Source organism: Lipotes vexillifer, unplaced genomic scaffold (genome assembly GCF_000442215.2).
Source record: "Lipotes vexillifer unplaced genomic scaffold, Lipotes_vexillifer_v1.1 scaffold757, whole genome shotgun sequence".
Taxonomy (NCBI): Eukaryota; Metazoa; Chordata; class Mammalia; order Artiodactyla; family Lipotidae; genus Lipotes; species Lipotes vexillifer.
In genome coordinates, this window is record NW_006787791.1 from 1,105,744 (window position 1) to 1,132,074 (window position 26,331).

The 26,331-nt window shown below is 35.6% G+C and overlaps 1 pseudogene; it reads left to right on the forward strand.

Moving 5' to 3' along the window:
* The window catches only part of LOC103081064 (serine/arginine-rich splicing factor 4 pseudogene), a 104,140-nt pseudogene extending 83,698 nt beyond the window's left edge, over positions 1 to 20,442 (forward strand).
* The last annotated feature ends 5,889 nt before the right edge of the window (positions 20,443 to 26,331 follow it).

Sequence of the window (26,331 nt, forward strand, 5' to 3'; positions counted from 1 at the left end):
GGGAAAGAGGAGATACCTGATCTGATTGGTGAATTTACAAAGAGAAACTAGGCAAGTGTAGCCCAATTCCATCTCTGTCTCTGCTGTCCTAGAAGTGAGATACTCATGGGAGCATGCATTCTTCTCTCCTCTTCCATGCCATGACTTTTACAGGAAGTGTGTTATGCTCCTATGGGGAGGGATCTCCCACTTAGCATTACTTATGACCAGATGGCTAAGTCTGTTTAATTTCGGGATCCAAATTTATGAGGCCCACATGGCCACAGATACAAGTCACACTTTACAATATCAGTGTAATAATAATGAAACTGACATTTCAATTCCAAATCTATTAAATATTTTGTAATTTCAAAATTGATCTTGAACATGGTATGCAAATAGGGGTATTTCTCCTTTAAATCCTCCGCTACTTATTAGTCTCACAATAAATACATAACCACCTTTATATATTTGATGCAAAGTATTGAGCCCCTACATCTAAAATGTCATGCAATTAAATCCTTTTTACAAATTGAGAGAGATTTTTTATTATATGCATTCGAGAGACAATATTGAAGCTTAGAGTAGTTAAGTAATGTTCCAAAGATCACCTCTGAGTGGTTGAAAAAAAGACCAAATTTAGGATTAACTGACTTAAAAACTAAGTTCTTTAACCATTAGCATAAAATTCCTCTCTATATATGTAAAATAATGCATGTAAACAAGTATATTTTAAAAAGGTTTGGGAAACAAGAGCAAGCAAGTTATATTTTAATGATATAAACTAGAGAAATAGAAACTTGAATTAGGCACTAGAAAAAGAGATTTGAAATGATAAGCAGAAAATGAAAATATAGGGGAAACAACAATTAAAATGATAATTACTGCTATGGAATAAAGGAAACCTAGGAAAGAAATATTTCTGAGACTGATAGCATTTATTGCTAAAGAAGATGAATCTATAACAGAAGAATAATGATGATGAGTTCAGCTGTGGGAATAGTGAGTTTCAGGTATTGAACTAATAAGTATTTATCAAGTAAAAAATATGAGTCTAGAGCTAAAATGGACATTGTAAATCCTTACAATATTGGTTCATAAATAAACTGAAATTATTTAACTCCCTTAGAGAAAAATATAGGTAAAGAAGAATACCTATATTTTGAGGTGCATCTGTGGATGGCAGTGTAGGATACAAAGAAAACTACTGAGTAGGAATCAACAGAGAGGAAAGGAAAGAGCTGGGAGAGAAGGTGCCGTAGAAGCGAAGGTAGAAGAAACAAGTGGTGATGTACTAAGAGGAATTGTATTCTAATGGCAACTTAATTAAGTTCTCAGAGGAATTAGGAATACTGTTCCTTTAGGATCTCAAACAATTTTGTGACTTCATTCAGACTATAGGTACTCATTTATTTATTTACTTATTCACTTAGCAAATAGTAATGTTTTGGTTTTCTGTGCATGGGGGTTTCAGAAAGATAGACTAAGTTTACCTGGGGTTGAGAATTTGGGGAAAATTTAATATAGTAGAAAATATTCTAGTGAGGCTTTGGCAACTGGGAAGGGAATAAAAGACATTTTAGGGTCAGGAATGGCATAAGCCATTATGCAGAGTCATGAAAGTGTGTATAATTTCCCAAGCATGTTGGATATTGTAGGAGCACTGGAGCCATAGTAGTGGGCCATACATAGGCAGGAGCAGAATATGAAACTGGATAAGTCCTGAGGACAGGTAGTGAAGAACATTTCATACCATATTACAGAGATTACTGATATAGTCAGTACCAGAAAGCCTTGAATATTTTAAAATATGATAAGATTACAATCAAATATATGTTTTAGAGCAATAACTGTCAAAGCTCAAGAGAATGTATATGAGGCAGAGAGGCAAGGAGGAGATTAATTTGAATATTGTAATGATACAGAAAAGAGATGGTAATCATCTGAATTAAGTCACTAGCACTATAGGAAGGAAAGTATAGGAAGGAAAGAAGATTATAGGTTTTTTTTTATTATAAAAGTAAATTGTATTTCTTGAAGGACATTTGAAATATAGAGTATATATGGAGATTTGTCAATTTGTCGATGACCTAAAGAAAACCACAATTAATATTTTGTACATTTCTTGTTGATGTGGGTGTGCATGCAAACGTGTGTAATATATATGTTTTATATATACACACATACAAATACACATCTATATATTTCGCATATATCAATATATACTATATGTGAAAAATCATCTCTGATATTTAACTTCACATTATGTCATAAACGTTTCCCCATATATTGGCATAATCTTTAAAACATTTGATGTGATTCCACAGTAGTAAACATCACTTGAAAACATCATAATATATCTAAACATTATTTGAAATTTAAATGGTTTCCAATTTTAAGCATTATGCAATATTGAAGATCTTGATTTACATTGACAATTGCTCAGAAATTTTATAGAGATTTTCATTTTATCAAGCTGTACATGAGGTTCATGTCATTCCACCCTTACTAATTAGCAGTATCTTTTAAAAATTGCAAATTTATTAATGCATATATGTGGAATCTAGAAAAATGGTACAGATGAACCTATTTGCAGGGCAGGAATAGAGACACAGACATAGAGAATAGACATGTGGACACGGGGAGGGGGCAGGAAAGGGGAGGGTGGGACAAATTGGGAGATTAGAATTGACATATATACACTACCATGTGTAAATAGATAGCTAGTGGGAACGTGCTATATAGCACAGGGAGCTCAGCTCGGTGCTCTGTGATGACCTAGATCGGTGGGATGGGGGTGGGGTGGGAGGGAGGTCTAAGAGGGAGAGGATATGCATATACATATAGCTGATTCACTTCGTTGTTACAACAGAAACTAACACAACATTGTAAAGCAACATACTCCAATTAAAAAAAATGAAATTGCTTAAGGATAAAGAAGATGTGGTATAGATACACAATGGAATATTAGCCATAAAAAATGAAATAATGCCATTTGCAGCAATATGGATGGACCTAGAGATCATCATACTAAGTGAAGTAAGTCAGACAGAGAAAGACAAATATATGATATCGCTTATATGTGGAATCTTAAAAAAATGATACAAATGAACTTATTTACAAAACAGAAATAGACTCACAGATATAGGAAAAAAACTTATGGTTACCAGAGGGGAAAGGTGGTGGGGAGGGACAAATTAGCGATTTGGGATTAACAGATACACACTACTATATATAAACTAGAGAACCAACAAGGATCTACTGTATAGCACAGGGAACTATACTCAATATCTTGTAATAACCTATAATGGAAGAGAATGTAAAAAAGAATATATTATATATATATATATATATATATATATGTATAACTGAATCATTTTGCTGTACAACTAGAAGTAACACATTGTAAATAAACTATATTTCAATAAATTTTTTTTTAATGAAAAAAATTGCCAATTTCATAAATGAAAATAGAATATCTTATAGTTGAAATTTTGGGGGGCTTATTTGACACATGTATCAACATGAATGAATTACCTAGTCATATAAAGACAAATTCTTTATGTTTGTATTATCATTGCTTATGTATTGCAGTAACCTGATAAATTCAGTGTGTATAGAATTCCAGAGAACCATCTAAGATTTATTGATCGAGTAAACTTTTTGTGTCCTTGATAGAGGCCAGGAACAGTTCTAAGTTATTTATATTGCATGGATATTTACTAATTTTGAAGTGCAGCATCAACACCCTTTGCATCTATCAATAGTCATCAATTTTGCTTTGTGAAACATTGTAGTTACCCTAAACTCAGCTCATATGTTTTGGATGAAGTCTGCCTCATTTCTGGTCACCAGAGTTGGAGCATGTGACTTGGGAAAGCCAGTCAACACATTTCATTTTTCTTGCTATGATCATTTCTTCAGGGAGGAACATCAAAGCTAATGAAAATTTTCTAAAAGAAGTCACACCCTCTTGTCCACTTGCTTTGTTTTTGTTGTAAAGCTGAAGAAACCTGGGGCAACTGAGTAATATTTAGAAATGGCAGATATTCAACAGAAGCAGACCGAGACGATTCTGAATTTAGCCACTCCCAAAGTCACATCCAACCTTGTACTGTTGAATTACGTGAGATTATGAAGATTATTCTTCCTTAAGCTGGTTTGCGTTCGATTTTCTGTTATTTACAACATAGACCTTTCATTGATAGAGTAATGAAAAACTTACAAACTTTCCCTCAGCTTTTTTATATCAGTTATTCATTTAGCTTGAGAAAGCATAAGTTCTCAAGTCTTTCAACATGTCAGAGTCTCTAGGACCCTGGATACTGAGGTTACTTTGCTTTAGTGTAAACATAGTATAGTGATGTGTCCCAGCTTTTGTCATTTTAATTTTTGGAATTAAGGGTATTCCTATTGTTCTTGGAAAAACTTCATTATGAATAGAGATTAAAATTCATGAATATTTTATGAAACACATGAATGGATCAGCTCTTTGCATATTTAGCAGAGTCAATTGCCTGTGTCATGGTGTAGTTCAAGGATTACAGGTGTCTGCTACATCATAAGGGCAAAGCAAAAACATAACCCTTAATCACATTAATAAATTCCTGTTTTTAACTTCTCAACTTTCTTAGTTTCTAGGAAAATAATACAGGATTTAGGTAAACAAGTTTAATATGAACACAATCAGTGTGATTTCATTTCTTATTCCATTTGGAATTATATTATTGGTAGAACTTTCTTTGCATTTATTATATACTTAGGAGCATTAGTAGGAAATGAGATATTTTGCTCTTTTGATCATATATGTTTCTTTTCAAAATAAAAGTGATAGTCTTACTGTAAATAAGTAGTAGCTTCCTGTCCTTGCCACCTATTTTTTTCCCCAAGTGTTTTATAATCTCAAAATGGACAAAACTTAACACATTTTTCTTCTGTCAAGCCCTGTTATGTCCAAGGGAGAAACCTGGATTTGTCTGATTCCACTTTTTATACCCACATTCAATTGTTCACCATAGCTTATCATTGTAACCTAAATATCAACTACAGTCCTTTCTTCTTTTCCATCCCTAAATCTTTGGCTTTTTTTTTTTTTTTTTTTTTTTTTTTTTTTTTTAGCAGGGCCAGTTGGGTATGGTGCTGGCTAATAACTTCATGTTTGGATTACTGAAGTAGATTGCATACTTTGTTTCCCTGATTCTACTGTCTCCCTGAATCACCCAACCTGTCTTAAATCTAGCACCACAGGGACAGAACAGTGATTTACTTAAAACACAAATGTGGTCATACATTTGTTTTTCATTTTAAATTCTTTCATGTGGTTAGAATCTTGTTTTTTAAAATAACAATCATTTGAAACTCCTAATTTCACAAAATTTCCTTTGTCCCCTCTCTCTTTCCTTTTGCCATCCTGTGAAATTCATTTTACCATATCTTCTCATCTACCCTTTCATCCAGCCATTTAACCATTATATAAGTTCCTGCTTTAATAATAGTACATTTGCTATACCTAATTCTCACATTAATCCTATAGTGTGAGATTTATTATTTCAAGGTAAGAATTACTTTACAGAAAGGGAAATTGAATGGTATGGATCCCTGAGAAAAAATGATAACGTTTTTGCTAAGGTTATCAGGTGAGGGAGAGGTTGACAAGCCACACCTTCACACTATAAGCTTTAATCACACTGAGACTTTCATTTTAACAAAGGCACCCTTTCTTTCCTTCTCTCCATGACTCTCTGCTTGAACACTCCTTCCTTCCAACCCACCTCAGTAACCATGCATGTACAGCTCAATCAGTTTTTGATCGAGTATATACAAAATGGTGTTTATTCAATATGGAGGGAACATATAATTTACTTTGTTCCTTTTTGTAAATACTTAAGAAGCTATTCGTGTAGGTTAATGATTCTCAACCCTTCAAGACACCCTGGGGAAACTCTGAAGCATATTCCAACAGTATTGAAAAATATTGCCCTTTCCAAAGGTATCATTTTAATGTTCAGTTTTATTGTGTTGGATAAGTTTATGGACTTGGGGTCCAGGGAGATCTAGGTCAGAATGACAGCTCTTTCATTACCAGCTAGGAAGTCATAGGTGTTAATTAAAGTCTTCAAAGTGCAATTTTCTTATGAGTGAAATGGAATGATAAAGGTATTTTCTTTTTAGTAATAAATTATTGTGAAGATTAACTGAGATTGAGCATGAAAAAGATGATCAGAGCACAGTGTTTGCCACATATTTTTCTTTTATGTGTTATATATTTATTACAAGTGTTATTACTGGCATTCTTTTGTTGTTATTGGGCTTCCTAAAACTATTTTTTTAAAATCCTTTTGTTAAAACATAAAAAAAATGCCAGTTATAAATTGTAATAATCTTTTCAGAACAATATAAATATGCTAGGTAGACAGACATAATACTGATATCATGTAAAAACTGGTTGGATGTATTTTAGTAATTATTTAGTCTTGCTTCTTCCTGTCATCCTGCTTTTAGGATAGCTTTTAGGTTTACAAATGATGGAAAGTATGAGTATCTAAAAATATCTGTTTAATAATATATTTTTCTAGATGATAATAAAAAATTTGATAAAGAAAATTTGAAGGACACAAAAAGTAATCATTGATTAGAACACGTATTCCTTGCAATATGCCTGCATTTTTTTTTCCCTTGTACTTCAAAAGTGTCAAATTGCAAAGGCTAATATAACACATTTTATAAACCTAAAGCACTGAACAGGCATAATCCCTCTAAGGAAGGAAGAAAACTCTTTAACAATAGTGTAAATTACTTGTAGACCTCCTGCTGGAACAAGATAAGTTATTAAGATTTTCTGAAATGATTGACTATTGTTTTAGCTGCTCTTTGTATTTCAACACAGGGGAGATAAACACACTTTGGATGGAAGTCCAGAGGCCTCCTCTCTTATTTGTTAATTGTATGACATTTGGTAAGGCATTTTTTGTCTCTCTGTACCTCAGTTTCTGAGGTAAATTTTCTGAAAAATTAACAATTTTGAATGCACAATGTCTAATCTATACTGATAGTCATGCTGTGTTGTTATAGGAAGATCCTGGAACATCACAGATCTAGAGACTCTGTTCTTTACAAGTTGGGTAATTTGACATGTTACATAATCTAATAGAGCTTCATTTTTTTAATCAGAAAAATGTATATAATTGTGTTTACAGATTTGTCATGAGGAATATACATTAACCTATGTAATTAGCCTGGAAGATAGTAGGTATTCAATAAATCTTAGCTAAATTAATATTTTATAAAAGCTTTGAAAACATGAAGCCCCTAATTTTCTTCATTAATATTTAATCAAAATCCATACCCTTTTAGTTAATTATTTGAGTGTTTATTTATTCAACAATTATTAAACTCGGATTATTTGTTATGCTTTATACAAGTCTCTGCATATACTGTGATCAACCACACAGTCATGGACCCAGCCTTCATGGAGTCATGTGGGGAACAGGCAATATGCAAGTAACACACATGTTAAGTATTTAATTAGAAAGTATTATGGTCCAGGAAGAGACAGAAATTTTTTTAAGAGTAAAGAATGAGATTTTTCAGATTGAGTGTGGTTATGGAAGGCCTGTCTGAGGAAGTGTTATTTATGTTGTAATATGACGTTTGAAAGCAAACAACCAAAGGGAAGAGTGATTGGATGGGTATTCCAGAATGATCAAATCTCATGGGCTGAGAGGATGGGGAAGGTAGGGGGAAGAAGGGCAGCCAGGAGAAAGGCCTTGACATACTTTAGGAAAAGAAAATCTCTTTTGGCTAAGAGGTATGAATGAAACATGATGAAGAGTAGCAAGTTTTGAAGTTGGAAGGTTGGGCAGGGGCCAGATTATATTTGGCATCACAGAACACAAATATTTTCAAAATCAATCTAATTGCAAAAGGATATCTTAGAGGATTTTAAATCAGAAGAATAATGTGATTCCAATTTACATTTTTAAAAGCTTATTCCCACTGCTGACTAGATATGTATAGGAAGGGGCAAAAGTGGAAAGAGAGAAACCAGTCAAGTGATACTGCAGAGGATAAGACCTATTGACATAAACTAGGCTTGTAGTACTAGGCATGGATGATAATGATAACAATGACAATGACAACAATTATAATAACGAAACTTTACTGAGATTTTACGATGTGCTACACACCATCCTAGATATTTATTTTCCTCTGAAGTTTTTGCAGTTTACTTTTTGACTTTTTTTTTGAGCAGTACTAGTTTTACAACAAAGTTAAGAGACAGGTATTGAGATTATTCTTATATCCCCTGCCCCCTCATATGCATAGCCTACCGCATTATCAACATCACTTACCAGCATGGTTCATTTTTTCTTTTCTAACCAAGGATGAGCTACATTAACACCTCACAATTACCCAAAGTCCATAGTTACCTTAGGATTCACTCTTGGTGTTGTACATCCTATAGGTTTGAACAAATGTATGATGACATGTATCCATTATTATGGTATGATATAAAATATTTTTACTACCTTAAAAATCTTTGCTCTGCCTATTCATCTCTCTGGACTCCTACCCTTGGAAACCACTGATCTTTTTATTGTCTTCAAAACTTTGCCTTTTCAAGAATGTCATATACTTAGAATCAGACAATATGTAGCCTTTCAGATTGGTTTCTTTCACTTAGTAATATGTATTTAAGTTTCCTCCATTTCTTTCCATGGCTTGATAGCTCATGTCTTTTTTAGCTCTTACTAATATTCCATTTACTGAATGCACTACAATTTATTTATCCATTCACTTACTGAAGGACATCTTGGTTACTTCCAAGATTTGACAGTTGTCAACAAAGTTTCGATAAACATCCATGTGCAGGTGTTTCTGTGGACATAAGTTTTTTTTTTTTTTAATTTTTTATTTATTTTTGGCTGCGTTGGGTCTTTGTGGCTGCACGCGGGCTTTCTCTAGTTGCGGTGAGCGGGGCTACTCTTCGTTGCAGTGTGTGGGCTCTATTGCAGTGGCTTCTCTTGCTGCGGAGTATGGGGTCTAGGCGCGTGGGCTTCAGTAGTCGTGGCACACGGGCTTAGCTGCTCCACGGCATGTGGGATCTTCCTGGACCAGGGCTTGAACCCGTGTCCCCTGCTATTGGCAGGTGGATTCCCAACCACTGTGCCACCAGGGAAGCCCTGGACATAAGTTTTGAACTAATTTTGGGTAAATATCAAGGAGAATAATTGCTGAATCTTATTTTATGTTAAGAGTATGTTTATTTTTTTAAAAAACTGCCAAACACCCTCCAAAGTGGCTGACCCATCTTGCCTTCCTACCAGCAGTGAATGAGTGTTCTTCTTGGCTCCAAATCCTTGCTAGCATTTGGAGTTATCAGTGTTCTACATTTCAGCCACTGTAACAGGTGTTCAGTGGTATCTTGTTGTTTCAAAGTGCATTTCTCTGGTAGCATATTATGTGGAATATCTTTTTATATGCTTATTTGCTACCTGTACATCTTCTTTGGTGAGGTGTTGGCTAAAATCTTTGGCTCATTTTTTAATCAGGTAGTTTGCTTTTTTTATTGTTAAGTTTTAAGAGTCCTTTGTGTATTTTGGATAACAGTCCTTTATCAGATGTGTCTTTTGCCAAATGTTTTCTCTCTTTCTGTGGCTTGCCTTTTCATTCACTTGATAGGTAGTTCCGGTAGCAGAATTTTAAAAATTTAATGAAGTCCAGCTTATCAGTTATTTATTTCATTAATTGTGTCTTTGGTGTTGTATCTAAAAAGTGATTACCATATTCAAGATCATCTTGATTTTCTCCTATGTATCCTCTAGGAGTTTTATAGTTTTGTGTTTTATATTCCATTTTGAATTAATTTTTGTGAAGGGTGTAGGTCTGTGCATGCTAAATATTTTATGTATGAGTTATTATAATGAATATATGATGAGAAGATACAGCTTAGAGGAGTTACTACTTCCTGCAGATCATGCTACTAGTAATAGAAAAGAGTGGGCATCAGGAAGCTTTATATCACAGTCCATGCTCTTAATTATGGTGCTACACTACCTCACTGTAAAACAGTGATCTGATTAAAGACAGGTTTTAATATAGAATATATCAAACTTAGAAATGAGTTGCATTTGGGAGGTAGGAGAGAGTGAGAAATCAAAGAATCAAAGATGACTCATGTTTTTAAGTTAAAATTTCTGTATGTATCACTAACAAAAATTAGACAAGAACAGTTTATGAATAGAATGGTAGCTAACTAAAGTCATGGGCTTGAATAAGATTATTTATGGAAAGATGGTAGAGACAGAAAGAAGAGCCATAAGGAAATTCAACATTATTCTGCATGATAGAGGAGGAAGAAAAAGATTTCAGGAGGAGAAGCCAGAGAGGTGGAAATAAAAATCCAGGAGTGTGTGAGAGCAGGTAAAGGAGAAAGTTGACTACAGAGTTGACTATCAGGGAGATTTTCAGGAAAATGAGGAATTAGAAATGTCTTATTTAGAAACAGAGGTTGTTGGTGATGTTAAAGAACCTATTCAGTAAGTAGAGGATTGAAGTCATACTGGAATGTGTCTTAAGTAGTTAAATGGAGTAAGAAAATTTGAAGAAAATATATGTAGACAATATTTTCAATACATCAAGTAAAAACAAAATATTTGTTTACAAATGGCTGTAAATAGCAAGAAATAAATTGTGAGTTATTGTGCTTCCCTGGTGGCTCAGTGGTTGAGAGTCCGCCTGCCGATGCAGGGGACATGGGTTCGTGCCCCGGTCCGGGAAGATCCCACACGCCACGGAGTGGCTGGGCCCGTGAGCCATGGCTGCTGACACTGCGCATCCGGAGCCTGTGCTCCGCAAGGGGAGAGGCCACAGCAGTGAGAGGCCCGTGTACTGAAAAAAAAAAAAAAATTGTGAGTTATTGAAATGTAGAGAGACTAAGGGAGAAATGTGGATGTTTTGACGCATGAGAAGGTTTGAAATAGTCTATATGGAGCACTTAAGATTATTATTCCTAGTGGAATGTGAAGGAGTATTGGGCAATATGCAGACTCTCTTTGAGTGTGGGGGTCATAAATTTATATTGACCTCTGTCTTTATTGTATATGATTTTCACATCAGTGTTCATCTTCATAAGGGCAGGTGTAGAGAAAATAAGTGATGAGGAATGGTGTTTTTCCAAATAATTCCTAGAAGAGAATCAGAAGAAATTAGACTATTGTAAGAAATTGATCACTTTAATAAACTGTGGAATATTAACTGAAAAAAAAAAAAGAAAACTGAAGGCAGGTGGAAGTTAATAAGGGGAAAATAACATTTGGGACAAAAAATTGAATTGGAATTGATTTAATATTTTGGAGGTATTGCAGTTTCTAATATTAATAATATCAAAAGTAAAACCAAGGCCTGATGTAGGATGATACAAAGACTATTAAAGTTAAAAAAGTTTAGGAACTAGTAGAATAGATTGTTCCATGACTTGTCCATATGGATATACATGGAATGATAACATGAATCAAGATGGAAAAGTGCTTAAGTTTTCAGTGAATGAAGGGCAGACAATAGCAAAGTGTATGAGAAGAACAAAATAAATTCTTTTTATATAAACCTCTAGGGTAAGGAAGCTTTTCAAAGAAGAAAAGGGAATAATTTTCTGAAGGTGGGAATGTACAGTAGGATATGCCAGATCAACCCACCAAAACTGAAGGATGAAGCTTCCCTCAAAACAAACAAAAACAAAATCCTGCCTCTGTTTAGGTATGCTACTGGCAAAGCAACATTCTTCTTATGTAGCCATTTTGTGTTAATAATACATATTTTTAATAATTTTTAAATTTGATATCCAATAGATTTTTTCAGAAAGTATAAACAGGGCTCTCGCTCCTAATTTCTCAGTTCCACCCCATACTTCTCAAATGTGAGGAGGAAATGGAAATGTGTCAACTTGAGGATATTCATTAAAAGCTAAAGTAAATCAATGGAACTTCTACTTCTGGACAAGATAAAGTAACTGGGCTAGAATTAATTTACAATCCTACCTGAAAAGCCACAATTTCATATATTAAATAACATATGTCATAATATAAAATCACAGTTTTTAAGACATTGGATATCAGGCAGTGAATAATTGCATTCCTTGATTGATGAGAAACAGTAGATGTTAGCTCTATAACTGCCCAGGTAAAAGAGTTTTCAGGCCACAAGACAGGGGCGAGAAATGCAGATAGAGCTCAGAGGACTCCCAGAGCTGAGAAGACATTGCTGAGAGTCTGGGGAAACCAAGGTGGCTAGAGTTTGCAGGACATAGTATGGGAGAAAAGAGAATGCACAGAGGAAAAATTTAAAAAACTCCAGAGAGCTGCAGAGGGTCGTCCTAGTGTATTCAACAGAGTACCAATGACTGTGTTCAAACCCAGAAAATACTCAGGGAAAGAATCACCCAAAGGATTAAAGGGAATAATGCTCAGTGCTCACATATGGTCTGGAATAGTGGCTGTTTCTATCAGCAACTGAACAACCTTGTAATTCATGAAGAATTTTGATAAATAACTCAGAAGAGCCTTTTCTCAGTAGATGGGAATAATTACCTTAGTGTTAACACTTCTCTGCTCCTGCCCAACAAAGCTAAAAGGCAATATTTGAAAAGACAAACCATTTCTAAGTAACTTCACTGCATCCCAGAGCAAAGCTCAAGAATATTTATAGAAATACAAAAATATCTAGCACAGAAAAAGGTAAAATGCACAATGTCTCATATCCAATCAAAATCCCCAGGCATGCAAAGAAGTAGAAAATAGAATGGAGGATAAGGTGAAAAATCAATCATTTGAAACTTACCCAGAACTGATGTGGATGTTAGAATTAGCAACGTTGTTAAAACAGTAAATATAGCTCTATTATATCTATTCAAAAGTTAAGTGTAGAAATAAAATGTGTTAAAAAAAAGATACGTTGTACTTCTAAAGATAAAAGCTGCAAAGTATGAGATGAAAATTACAATGGGTGAAATTAATGGTATATTAGATATTGCAGAAAGAAGAAGATTGGTAAACTTGAAGATGTAGCAATAGAAACCATATAAAAATAAATATAGGTTAAAAAAAGTTAAAAAAATAAATATAGAAATGAAAAATTTTAATCTAAAATAATGGTGACCACATTTTTTTTTTTTCAAATTTGGTAGAAACTACAAAGCTACACATACAATAAGTCCCAAGCACACACACACAATAAACTGCAACAAGACACATCATAATTAAATTACTCAAAACTGAGGATAAAGGAAAAAATCTTAAAAGCATTCAGAAAAAGAAAGATACAGCATGAACAGAAGAAAAAGCGTCAGGGTGAGGATACCAGCACATTTTTCATTGCAAACAAGACAAGGGAGAAAGTGTTAGAGTAACAACTTTAAAGTACTGAATGATAAAAATTATCCACACAGGATTTAAACTCTGGAAAATATCTTACAAAACTGAAGGTGAAATAAAGATTTTTGATATGTAGATGCTAAGATAATTTATCACCAGCAGACAGATCTATACTACAAGAAATGTTAAAGGAAATCTTTCAAATAGAAGGAAAATGACATCAGATGGAAATGTGAATCTACACAAAAGAATGAAGAGTTTAACAGTAGTGGCAATTACATGTGTAAATGTACAATATTTTTTCTTATATAATCCTTTTTATAAGACAATGACAGTTTAAAAAGATAATTACAATGCAATATGGATTTTAAAACACATGTAGAAATATAATGCAGATAACACAAAAACTAGGAAAGGAAAGAAAGGACGCATGCTATTCCAAGTATTCTTATACTTTATATGTAAAGAGGTATAATAACACTTAAAGGTAGATTGTGGTAAGTTAAAGATGTATACTGTAAATCCTGAAGTAACCACTAAAGTTTATTTTAAAAGAATTATAGTTAATAAGCAAAAAATAAAAAGAAATAGAATAAAATATACTCAATTCAAAAAAAGACAAGAACAGACAAAGGTGAACCAAGAACAGAAGGGACAAGTAGTAGTAGATTTAATCCTAACTTTTTAAAAATAATCATATTAATGTAAATATTCTAAATAGCCCAATTAAAAGGCAAAGATTGTCAGATTGCATAGAAAAGCAATAATCAACCATATGTTGCCTATGAGAAACAAATTTTAAATAGACAAATGATTAAAAATGAAAGGATGAAAAAAGATAGACCGTGTGTATACTAAGCAAAAATAAAACTGGGGTGCCTATATAAATAATAGGCAAAATAGATTTCAGACAATACATCATGCCAAACATGTGGTAGGCAGAATAATTCCCCTCCCTGCAAATGTGTACATAACCTTATCCCAGAAGAGTGAGAAAATATTACCTTATATGGCAAAAGGGACTCTGCAGGAGTGATTAGGTTAAGGGCCTTGCAACGGGGAGATTATTTTGGATTATCCAGGTGTGCCCAATCTAATAACTTAGGTTCTTACAAGAGAGAGCTTTATCCGACTATAGTCAGCAGGAAATGGCAAGAGAGATGAAATGTTGCTGAGTTTGAAAAGGAAGGAAAGTGACCACAAGCCAAGGAATTTGGGTTGTCTCTAGAATTTGAATAAGGCAAGGAAACAGATTTCATCTAGATCCTCCAGAGAGGAGCATGACCTTGCCACCTTAAATTTTAAGCCCGCAGAGACCTGGGTCAGACTTCTAACCTACAGAACAGATAAAATGTTTGTGCTGTTTTTAAGGCACTAAAAATTTTGGTAGTTTATTACAGGATGTTATAGATTGAATGTCTGCATCCTCCGTAAATTATATGTTGAAATCCTAACCATCAATGTGATGGTATTAGGAGATGGGGCCTCTGGGAGGTCTTACATATGGGACCAAAGTACTTATATATGGGACCAAAGTACTTATATACGGGATTAGTTTCCTTTTAAAAGAGACTCCAGGGATCTCTTTCCCCACTTCTACCCTGTGAAGACACAGTGAGAAAACTGCCATCTATGAACCAGGAAGCAAGCCCTTACAGAATCTGCCAGAACCTTGAACAGTGGCTTTCCCAGCCTCCAGAATTGTGAGAAATAAATTTATGATGTCGATCCAGTCTATGATACGCTGTTAAAGCTGCCTGGATGGAATAAGACACAGGAACAATGCAAAACTAACACAATGGATAAAGAAGTTAATTCAATGATACTAATTACCTACGGCACTTTTCACAGAACTAGAACAAATAATCCTAAAATTTATATGGAACTATAAAAGACCCAGAATTGCCAAAACAATCCTGAGGAAAAAGAACAAAGCTGGAGGTATAACCCTCCCAGACTTCAGACAACAGTACAAAGCTACAGTAAGCAAAACAGTATGGCATTGGCACAAAAACAGACATATGAATCAATGGAAGAGAATAGAGAGCCAAGAAATAAACTCACACACCTACAGTCAATTAATCTTTGACAAAGAGGCAGGAATATACAATGGAGAAAAAAACAGTCTCTTCAGCAAGTGGCGCTGGGAAATCTGAACAGCCAATGTAAATCAATGAAGTTAGAACACACCCTCACACCATACACAAAAATAAACTCAAAATGGCTTAAAGGCTTAAATATAAGACATGGTACCATAAAACTCCTAGAAGAGAATATAGGCAAAATATTCTCTGACATAAATTGTAGCAATGTTTTCTTAGGTCAGTCTCCCAAGGGGGTAGAAATAAAAGCAAAAGTAAACAAATTGGATGTAATCAAACTTGCAAGTTTTTGCACAGCAGAGGAAACCATAAACAAAAAAACAACCTACAGACTGGGAGAATACATTTGCAAATGATGCAACTGACATGGACTTAATTTCCAGAATATACAAACACTCATACAACTCAATAACAAACAAACAAACAAAAAAAAACCCAATTGAAAAATAAGCAGAAGACCTAAATAGACATTTCTCCAAAAAGACACACACATGGCAGATAGGCACATGAAAAAATGCCCAACATCACTAATTCTTAGAGAAATGTAAATCAAAACTACAATGAGGTATAACCTCACACTGGTCAGAATGGCCATCATTAAAAAGTCCACAAATAATAAATGCTGGAGAGGAGGTGGAGGAAATGGTACCCCCCTACACTGTTGGTGGGAATGTAAATTGATGCAGCCACTATGGAGAACAGTATGGATGTTCCTTAAAAAACTAAAAACAGAGTTACCATATGATCCAGCAATCCCACTCCTGGGGATATATCTGAAGAAAATGCTAATTTGAAAAGATACAAACATCCCAATATTCAAAGCAGCACTTTTACATAGCCAAGACATGGAAGCAACCTAAATGTCCATCTACAAATGAATGGATAAAGAAGATGTGTGTGTGTGTGTTTATATTTATATTGTATATTGGTATTCCATTGTGTATATATACTCAGCCATAAAAATGAGATAATGCCATTTGCAGCAACATGGATGGATCCAGAGATTATCATACTAAGTGAAGTAAGTCAGAAAGAGAAACATAAAAACCATGTGATATCACTTATATGTGGAACCTGAAATATGGTACAAATGAACTTATTTACAAAACAGAAACAGACTCACAGACATAGAAAAAAACTTATGGTTACCAAAAAGGAATGGTGATGGGAGGGATTACGGAATTAGCAGATACAAACTGCTATATATAAAATAGATAAACAACAAGGTCCTACTACATAATGTAGGGAACTATATTCAGTATCCTATAATAAACCATAATGGAAAAGAATATGAAAAGAATATATATATGTATATATGTATAACTGAATCACTTTGCTATACACCAGAAACTAACACAACATTTTAAATCAACTGTACTTCAATAAAAAATAATAATAATGCTAAAGGATCAATACATCAAGAGGAATAACAATCCTACACATGGATGTACCTAATAACAGAACTTCAAAATACATGAATCAAAAAACGGATAGAAATACAAAGAGAATTTGGCATATACAAAAATATAGCTATAAATTTCAATATTGTGCCCTTAAAAATGGATAGAACGATTAGACCAAAAATCAGTAACAATATAGAAAATTTAAAAAGCAATTTCCATAAACAGGACCTAGTTAACATTACAGAACATTCTTATCAACCACATCAGAAAACACATTCTTTTGAAATGTATGCCAATTATTTTCCAAAATAGACCATATTCTGGTCTATAAACCCCTCTCAAAGGATCTGAGTCATACAAAACATGTTATCTGACCACGATGGACTTAAAAACCAATAAATGGAAGATCTTTCAAATATCCCTAATACTTAGATATTAAATAACACACTTTTATTTATTTATTTTTTTTTGCGGTACGCGGGCCTCTCACTGCTGTGGTCTCTCCCATTGCGGAGCACAGGCTCCGGACGCGCAGTCTCAGTGGCCATGGCTCACGGGCCTAGCCACTCCGCTGCATGTGGAATCTTCCCAGACCAGGGCATGAACCCGGGTCCCCTGCATCAGCAGGCAGACTCCCAACCACTGCGCCACCAGGGTAGCCCAATAACACACTTTTAAATAGCACATGGGTCAAAGAAAAAAAAATCAAAAGTGTCATTAGAAAATATTTTGAGTGAATGAAAAATGAATACACAACATAACAGAATTTGTAAGAGGCAGCTAGGACAGTACATAGGGGGAAATTTATAGAACTAAACACAAATATTAGAAAATTAAAAGGATCTCAAATCAATGATCTCAACTTCCCTCTTAAGAAACTAAGAGAATGAGAGTAAATGAGACCCAAAATAAGCAGTGAAAGTAAATAATAAAGATCAGAGCAAAATCCATTAATAGCAAACAGAAAATGAATTCAGAAAAATAATGAAATCAAAAGCTTGTTCTTTGAAAAACTCAGTAAACTTGATAAACTTCTTGCTGGGTTAATCAGGAAAAAAAGAAAGGAAGGACACAAGTCTGTGTCAGGAGTAAGAATAGTGACATTACTACAGAATCTACAGATATTAAAAAGGAGAGAAAGGGAAAGTTGTAAGCAATTTTATTTTGACATAATGACCTGCTTCAATATTTAGGAAAATGGTAAGACCAAACACTCTGCATCAACTAAAATGCAGAGTTTTATGTAACCGTTATATTTTTCCTTATCTTTCTTCAAAGTTTGAGAATCATTTCAAACTAAAAAGTGAGGCAAACTAGTTGGCCAAACACATGACTGTCTAGGGCACAGATCTATGAATGCATAAATACCTCCTTGACACTTACTAGAAATAAAGACCGATATCATTTGAAAAGTCCTTAGTCAACACTTTTTCCCAATGCTCTTGCTCTGTTTGTGAGAGACTTGAGATTAAATGAGGTTAAGTGGTTTAAACTCATTTACTCCCTGATTATAATTTTTTCCTACTTTACTTAGGGATCATTTTCCAATCAATTCACCTAAATTCCTACCTGGAACTGTATTCTCTTTGGTTCTAGAAATTTTTCTTACACCTATATGACCAAACCCCAGCTGCAAGAAATCTAACTGTTCTTCCTTATCTACTATTACTATTATCAACTTTGGCATTTCAACATTCATGTTAACATAGTAGATGATCCATTTCTGGCCCCTCCATTTTTTGAAATATTTAATATCAGTGATCTTTTCCTCTGTTCCACCCTAAGCAAGCACTCCCATGCTCATATTCCACTTTTCATCATCAAAAATGATAACACCTGTCAAATCTACATTTTTTTTAGTATTCTACTCTAGTTTTAATCACCACATTTTTTATTGTCACTCATTTACTCAAGTATTCATTCACTCCAACATTTCTTCAATCTCCTCAGGACCTACAGTCTACTTAAAACTTTTCACTCATGTCCCCACCTCCCCATAACCCGTTTAGAGTTCATGCTTCAGCACCACCATCACTCGCCTGTAAATCTCTTCTTCACATCTTTCTTCTCCTGCCATATGCACTTGGAAACATCAAGTCTGAATTAATTCTAAGTTTAACTTGACATGTACCTCCATCTGAAATGATCAGTGAATAACACAACCATGCTGATTTGTGTCACTTAAATGTATTTTACAAAGTTACAAATGGACATTTGATATTGTACAACATTATGCTCCATTCCCTTACCAAGTTTAATTCTCCAATGACAGAGACAACATTCTCACCCTTCATTTGTCAGAATACCAACACGCATTTCCCTTTTCAGATAATGAGATCTTTTCTTTCATGTTTCCTCCTTTTAATTTTAATAACATTATTATTATCTCTACTTTTTCTTTCTTCCTAATTATATCATTAACGAGTAATTGTTGAGCATGCCCGCGGCCCGCGACTAGATGGCAGTTACCGTTCTGGACGCAGTGGATATGGTTATAGAAGAAGTGACCGAGATAAATATGGCCCTCCTACCCGCACAGAATACAGACTTATTGTGGAGAATTTGTCAAGTCGGTGCAGCTGGCAAGACCTAAAGGATTATATGCGTCAGGTGGGAGAAGTGACCTATGCAGATGCTCAGAAGGAACGCAAAATTGAAGGGGTGATTGAATTTGTGTCTTACTCTGATACGAAAAGGGCTTTGGAAAAGTTAGATGGAACTGAAGTCAATGGCAGAAAAGTCAGATTAGTTGAAGACAAGCCCAGTGCTAGACGACACCGGTCCTACTCCAGGAGCCGGAGTCACTCAAGGTCTCGGTCTCGAAGCAGACATTCGCGTAAGAGCAGAAGCCGAAGCGGCAGCAGCAAAAGCAGTCATTCTAAGAGTAGATCTTTATCCAGGTCAGTTTTCCGTTCCTGGAGCAAGAGCCACAGCCGCCGCAAGAAGGACCAGGCCGAGGAGAAGGTCCAGAACAGCGACAGCACCGGCAAGTCCAAGAGCCGCAGCCCCCAGCAGGCAGAAAAGCAAGAGCAAAAGTAGAAGCCGCAGTCAGGAGGGAGGCGCGCAGGAGAAGCTGGGCAGCGTGAAGCAAGAAGCAGAAGCAAGGAGAAGAGCCTGCGCAAGAGCCGCAGCAAAGGAGGCAGCTGCAGCCGGAGCTGCAGCAGAAGCAAGGACAAGAGGAAGGGGAGGAAGAGAAGCAGGGAGGAGAGCCGCAGCCGCAGCAAGAGCGAGAGGAGCAGAAAACGAGGTGGCAAGCGAGACAGCAAGTCGGGCAGCAGCAAGAAGAGGAAGAAGGAAGACACCGACTGCTCCCAGCCCAGATCGCGATCCCGCTCAGGCTCGAAGGAGCGGGAACATGCCAAGTCCGAGTCCGGCCTGAGGGAAGGCCGAGGGCAGAGTGAGTATGCTGGCGCCAATCAGGAGACCCGGTCCAGGTCGAGGTCCAATTCCAAATCAAAACCAAACCTCCCGTCAGAATCACGCTCCAGATCAAAGTCTGCGTCAAAAACCCGATCCCGGTCCAAGTCTAGATCCAGGTCTGCGTCCAGATTGCCCTCCCGGTCTAGATCTAGGTCCCACTCAAGGTCCTAACTGGCTACAACCACAGCTGGAACTACCAGAGAAGTCTTTCGTGCATGTTTGGTAGCCGTAGCACAAGTGATTGAAGTAGAACATATGTCACTGCTGTACATTTTTAACTCCCCAAATGGTGTGTCTACAATTGTTAAGTCTAAGCGCTTCCTCTCCGTAAAGCCTCCTGGCGTCAGGCCTTCCTGCTCAACTGAAAGCAGTCTTCTCTTTGAAAACCCCTTTTCCTCATGGCCCACAGAAGAATATCCAAAATGCCTTGGCTTTGAAGCCTGGCCTTTCCTACAGGGAGCTCAGTACCTGGATGGCTTGAAGGCTGGAATGATGACATAGGTAGGTATGGTGAGTTTAACCATTTTGCCCTTGAACTGATGCGCTTTGATGTACACCATTTAGTGAAAGTGCTAAGTCTTAAGTTTCCTACCACTTTGGTTTCATATTTTTGGACTTAACAAAGTTGTGAATAGCACAGTTGAGGAAAATTGATACCTGCAGTAACCCATAGGAAATAAACTGTAGAGTTCCATATTCTGGTATTGTGATTATATTGTTTTATATTAAAAAAGGAAAGAAAATAATTTCTTTTAATTTTATTTTTCCCCGTCTTGCAAAGTATAGTGACCCCTGTTTCCATTAAATTTGAATAAAGACTATTTTTGCTTGACAAAAAAAAAAAAAAATTAATAACATTATTATTATCTCTACTTTTTCTTTCTTCCTAATTATATCATTAACCAGCTTCAAAGACTCAGTGGCTTTCTACTGCAATTAGAATAAAGGCTAACTATGCCTTACAGTATTTTTTAAGGTCTAGCTCCTGCCTACTCTCTAATCTATTTCTCTTAACGTCTCCAACTTTTAGTACACTCTAGTTACATATGTATTGCTTTTATTGTTAATTCTGACTTCTTTCTCTTGATTCACCAATTTTAAAAACAATGATTTGATTTCCTAGAATCCTTCAAAAATACCCATTTCTCCCACTATCATCAAAAACTTACACACATGAAAATTTCAGATGTTTTAAATTTACTTGATAATTATTGATGCTCAAATTGTCATATCTTTGGTCAGTGTGTGCTTTTCCACACTCCTGAATCCTTCTGACATATCTGTAGTAAATTTAATAGTTTCTTTGCTTTCACATTTGACAAGAAGTTTCAGATGTGTCTGGCCATAAGCATGGGGTCATCCATTAATTCAGAAGTGCCCATTTTCTTCTTAGCAGAAAAATTACAGTAATTCTAGCAAGAGGTAGGTGGAACAGTCTTGCTTAAATCACCCTCCTCTATATTGAAGTCTTTTAGAAAGTAACCCAGACAGTTCACCCTTAAGGATGTTCTCCTTGTCATTAAAAAGCGATGGGAGTAGTCTACCATAAGGACAATTGCTTCTCACCGTATGGCTTGTTTATTTTAATATCCTAGTTCATAAAAGATACTGAAGTCATTTCACAATTTGTATGGAAAAACAAAAGACCCCGAATATCCAAAGCAATCTTGAGAACGAAAAACGGAGCTGGAGGAATCAGGCTCCCTGACTTCAGACTATACTACAAAGCTACAGTAATCAAGACAGTATGGTACTGACATAAAAACAGAAATAGAGATCAATGGAACAGGATAGAAAGCCCAGAGATAAACCCACGCACATATGGTCACCTTATCTTTGATAAAGGAGGCAGGAATGTACAGTGGAGAAAGGACAGCCTCTTCAATAAGTGGTGCTGGGAAAACTGGACAGGTACATGTAAAAGTATGAGATTAGATCACTCCCTAACACCATACACAAAAATAAGCTCAAAATGGATTAAAGACCTAAATGTAAGGGCAGAAACTATCAAACTCTTAGAGGAAAACATAGGCAGACCACTCTATGACATAAATCACAGCAAGATCCTATTTGACCTACCTCCTAGAGAAATGGAAATAAAAACAAAAATAAACAAATGGGACCTAATGAAACTTCAAAGCTTTTGCACAGCAAAGGAAACCATTAACAAGACCAGAAGACAACCCTCAGAATGGGAGAAAATATTTGCAGATGAAGCAACTGACAAAGGATTAATTTCCAAAATTTACAAGCAGCTCATGCAGCTCAATAACAAAAAAACAAACAACCCAATCCAAAAATGGGCAGAAGACCTAAATAGACATTTCTCCAAAGAAGATATACATACTGCCAACAAGCACATGAAAGATGCTCACCATCATTAATCATTAGAGAAATGCAAATCAAAACTACAATGAGATATCATCTCACACCAGTCAGAATGGCCATCATCAAAAAATCTAGAAACAATAAATGCTGGAGAGGGTGTGGAGAAAAGGGAACCCCCTTGCACTGCTGGTGGGAATGTGAATTGGTTCAGCCACTATGGAGAACAGTATGGAGGTTCCTTAAAAAACTACAAATAGAACTACCATACGACCCAGCAATCTCACTACTGGGCATATACCCTGAGAAAACCATAATTCAAAAAGAGTCATGTACCAAAATGTTCATTGCAGCTCTATTTACAATAGCCCGGATATGGAAACAACCTAAGTGCCCATCATTGGATGAATGGATAAAGAAGATGTGGATACAGTGGAATATACAATGTATATACAATGGAATATTACTCAGCCATAAAAAGAAACGAAATTGAGCTTTTTGTATTGAGGTGGATAGACCTAGAGTCTGTCATACAGAGTGAAGTAAGTCAGACAGAGAAAGACAAATACTGTATGCTAACACATATATATGGAATTTAAGAAAAAAAAATGTCATGAAGAACCTAGGGGTAAGACAGGAATAAAGACACAGACCTACTGGAGAATGGACTTGAGGATATGGGGAGGGGGAAGGGTGAGCTGTGACAAAGCGAGAGAGAGACATGGACATATATACACTAACAAACGTAAGGTAGATAGCTAGTGGGAAGCAGCCACATAGCACAGGGATATCAGCTCGGTGCTTTGTGACTGCCTGGAGGGGTGGGATAGGGAGAGTGGGAGGGAGGGAGACGCAAGAGGGAAGAGATATGGGAACATATGTATATGTATAACTGATTCACTTTGTTATAAGGCAGAAACTAACACACCATTGTAAAGCAATTATGCCCCAATAAAGATGTTATAAAAAAAAAAAAAAGTGATGGGAGTAGTCTACCATAAGGACAATTGCTTCTCACCGTATGGCTGTTTATTTTAATATCCTAGTTCATAAAAGATACTGAAGTCAGGTGACGATTACCTCATTAGTGACACAACAAGTTATGATCACATGAATTCTCATATCTCATCTGATTTTACTGTATATTTGAATATGGCTCAATTTGTTTCATAATGAGCTCTTATATGGTTCTCCTGTGTACAGTTGCTTCCATCATAGCTGTATTTAAAATGAGTATTTTGAAGGAATATCTACAGAATTTGTAGCGAAAAGAGGCAAAAATTAAAATAGTAAGCAGGCACTGATAAACTCAAGGACAGTGATATTTAAGCCAGATTGCAAAGCCTATCCAGGGAAATGTAATCCATAGATAGAATTCTGAGGGGAAGAAAATGAGAGCGGTGGTTGTATCCAAGTATTGCTGCTGGTGGTGAGAATACTTCTTGATTATCTGTGTGGAGTGTAATATATTTAAATTTTTCTACAAGGTACAAAATTCTGCCTTAAGAAAATTATGTTAAAATGCATTAAAATGACAGGTCTATCTCAAAATGAAACTTTAAACCATAATTGGCCATTTCAGTATTTCTTAACATTTTATTTTCTTTTCTGTGCCTTTATCTTTTCTGTGCCTTTTCTGTGCCTTCTTTTCTTAACATTTTGTTTTCTTTTCTGTGCCATTTTGTTTTCTATTTCTGTGCCATTTTTGCTTTGTTTTAACTTTCTTTATATAGTCTTATTTAGAGAAGGCTTTTTAAAAGATGTATAAATGATGTCATATTGTTTTCCTTGGGGCAATGTGATCTCTAGGTCCCCTCTCCCCAAACCTGCCTAGGGCCTTCATTTATTCATTCATTCATTTTGCTTTTGTGTTGATCTTTAAAGCTTTGACTTGTAAGTCAGAGGTTTTCAGCCCTTGTTTAAAGGCATCATAAAATCATATTGATTATATGATGCCTCTGATCCATTGGGTTGTATATACTATGAATTATTTTGTTAAACATGAAACAATTAGAAGGGAGTTTGCTTCAATATTTTGATATCAGATTTATACCCAATATTCAGATATACCTTTGTTTCTATGTAGTTTAGATGTTAATGGTAAAATAATATGCATTTATCTGGTAAGTAGATTAAATTAATGCCATTAATATAATGGGATTTTCTTATACTTGAAACATTTTTTTAAAAATAGAGATACTAAAAGTTATCTCAGTCTATTTTACATGCAATTTAATGTCAAGAAGATAACCTTTCAGGCTAGTTTGGTTGCCTTGTGTAAAGATCAAATATAGTTAGGAAATTTATCTCAGAAAACAATGGTCTGTTTTCCTTAAGAACCTACTGATGTCAAATATGCATGTGTTTTATGGTCATAAGAGGATAAATGTCTTCAATCTGCCCACTAGAACTTGATCTCTAATTTTGTTCACTTTAGAAAATAAAAGGTCCTCCAAACAATTTTGTCAAAAAAGTGTGTAAGGTTAGTAGTCATTCTATCTACTCTATTATAAAAACAATAATAAAGCTTCTAAACTTTGTTTAAAATTCAAGCTTCTCTTTTCCCTTTTGGAGTGACTGTCTATAGTAGGAAAAACATGTGTAGATTCTCTATATAGTACCTACCTGAACCAATTTGCCATGTTTCCTCTGACTGTGGCAAAAGCTTAAAGCTGATACTCTCTCTCTCAGAGATGATTTTATGGGCTACTTAGAAAATTCTCTTGTCATAAGGTTCTCTCTTCTCTACTTCCCTTGACACATGCAAATGTATCTCCTCCAGCTGGACATTCAAGATTCCTCCCTCATTTCCTAAGTGTTTGGCAACACCCTCCCAACCTCTTTCTGCTAAAGTCCACTTACCCCCTCCATTTGTCCCTCTTTGCAGTATCTAAACCAAATCTGGCCAAATTTCTTTTATGTAATAATACAGGAAAGAGGTCCCTTTGATATACCATCAGGGGGAGTGCAGTTATTTTCAATTATACCTTTATTTTCATTTAACTGCCCAGCAGGCAGCTTCAGCTACAGCCTTTTGCCGTTTAAAATTCTCACTTGTGAGTCTGACCCTCATCCAGTGTGTCACCACACTGCTGGGAAGACAATCAAGCTTGAGAGTTATCTTTTTGAAGTTTCTCTCACTAAGATTAAGGTCAGAAGACTACCATCCCACCCCAGTCCCCTTTGGGAGATAGGACTCAACAGCATAGCTCTTGTCAAAGAAATACTTGCTTTAATTACAACTTACCTCTTGGCTTTTCCAACTTCTCTGACAAGCTGGAGACAGATGGTCAGATTACAGTAGTAAAACAGATAAGTTCTTGCCCATCTCCTTAGCAAGTTAATGTGGTCTTGAACCTCACATTAAAATATGCACTTTATTCTGAGATACAGACAAACAAATATTGAGACAGAAAGTCTCATTTTACATACTTTGGGTGTGTGTGTGTGTGTGCATGCCCACCTTTATGTGTGTGTATGACATATAAGACTGTTTTTACATACCTTGCACATTATGAGTTATAAATTGATACACAGTAAATGTTAAATCACACATGAGAACATCCGATACCACTTAAGTGATGCACTGTTTCCAGTGGCATCCTGTGCTTACAAACCCATGGGGGCTGCTGACTTCCTGTTGGTGCCTTCTAGCACCAATCACAAGCAAAGGAGTTGGGATTGTTGGGAACATAGCTGGACAGAGAAACACAGAGAATGGGTAAATGAATTGCA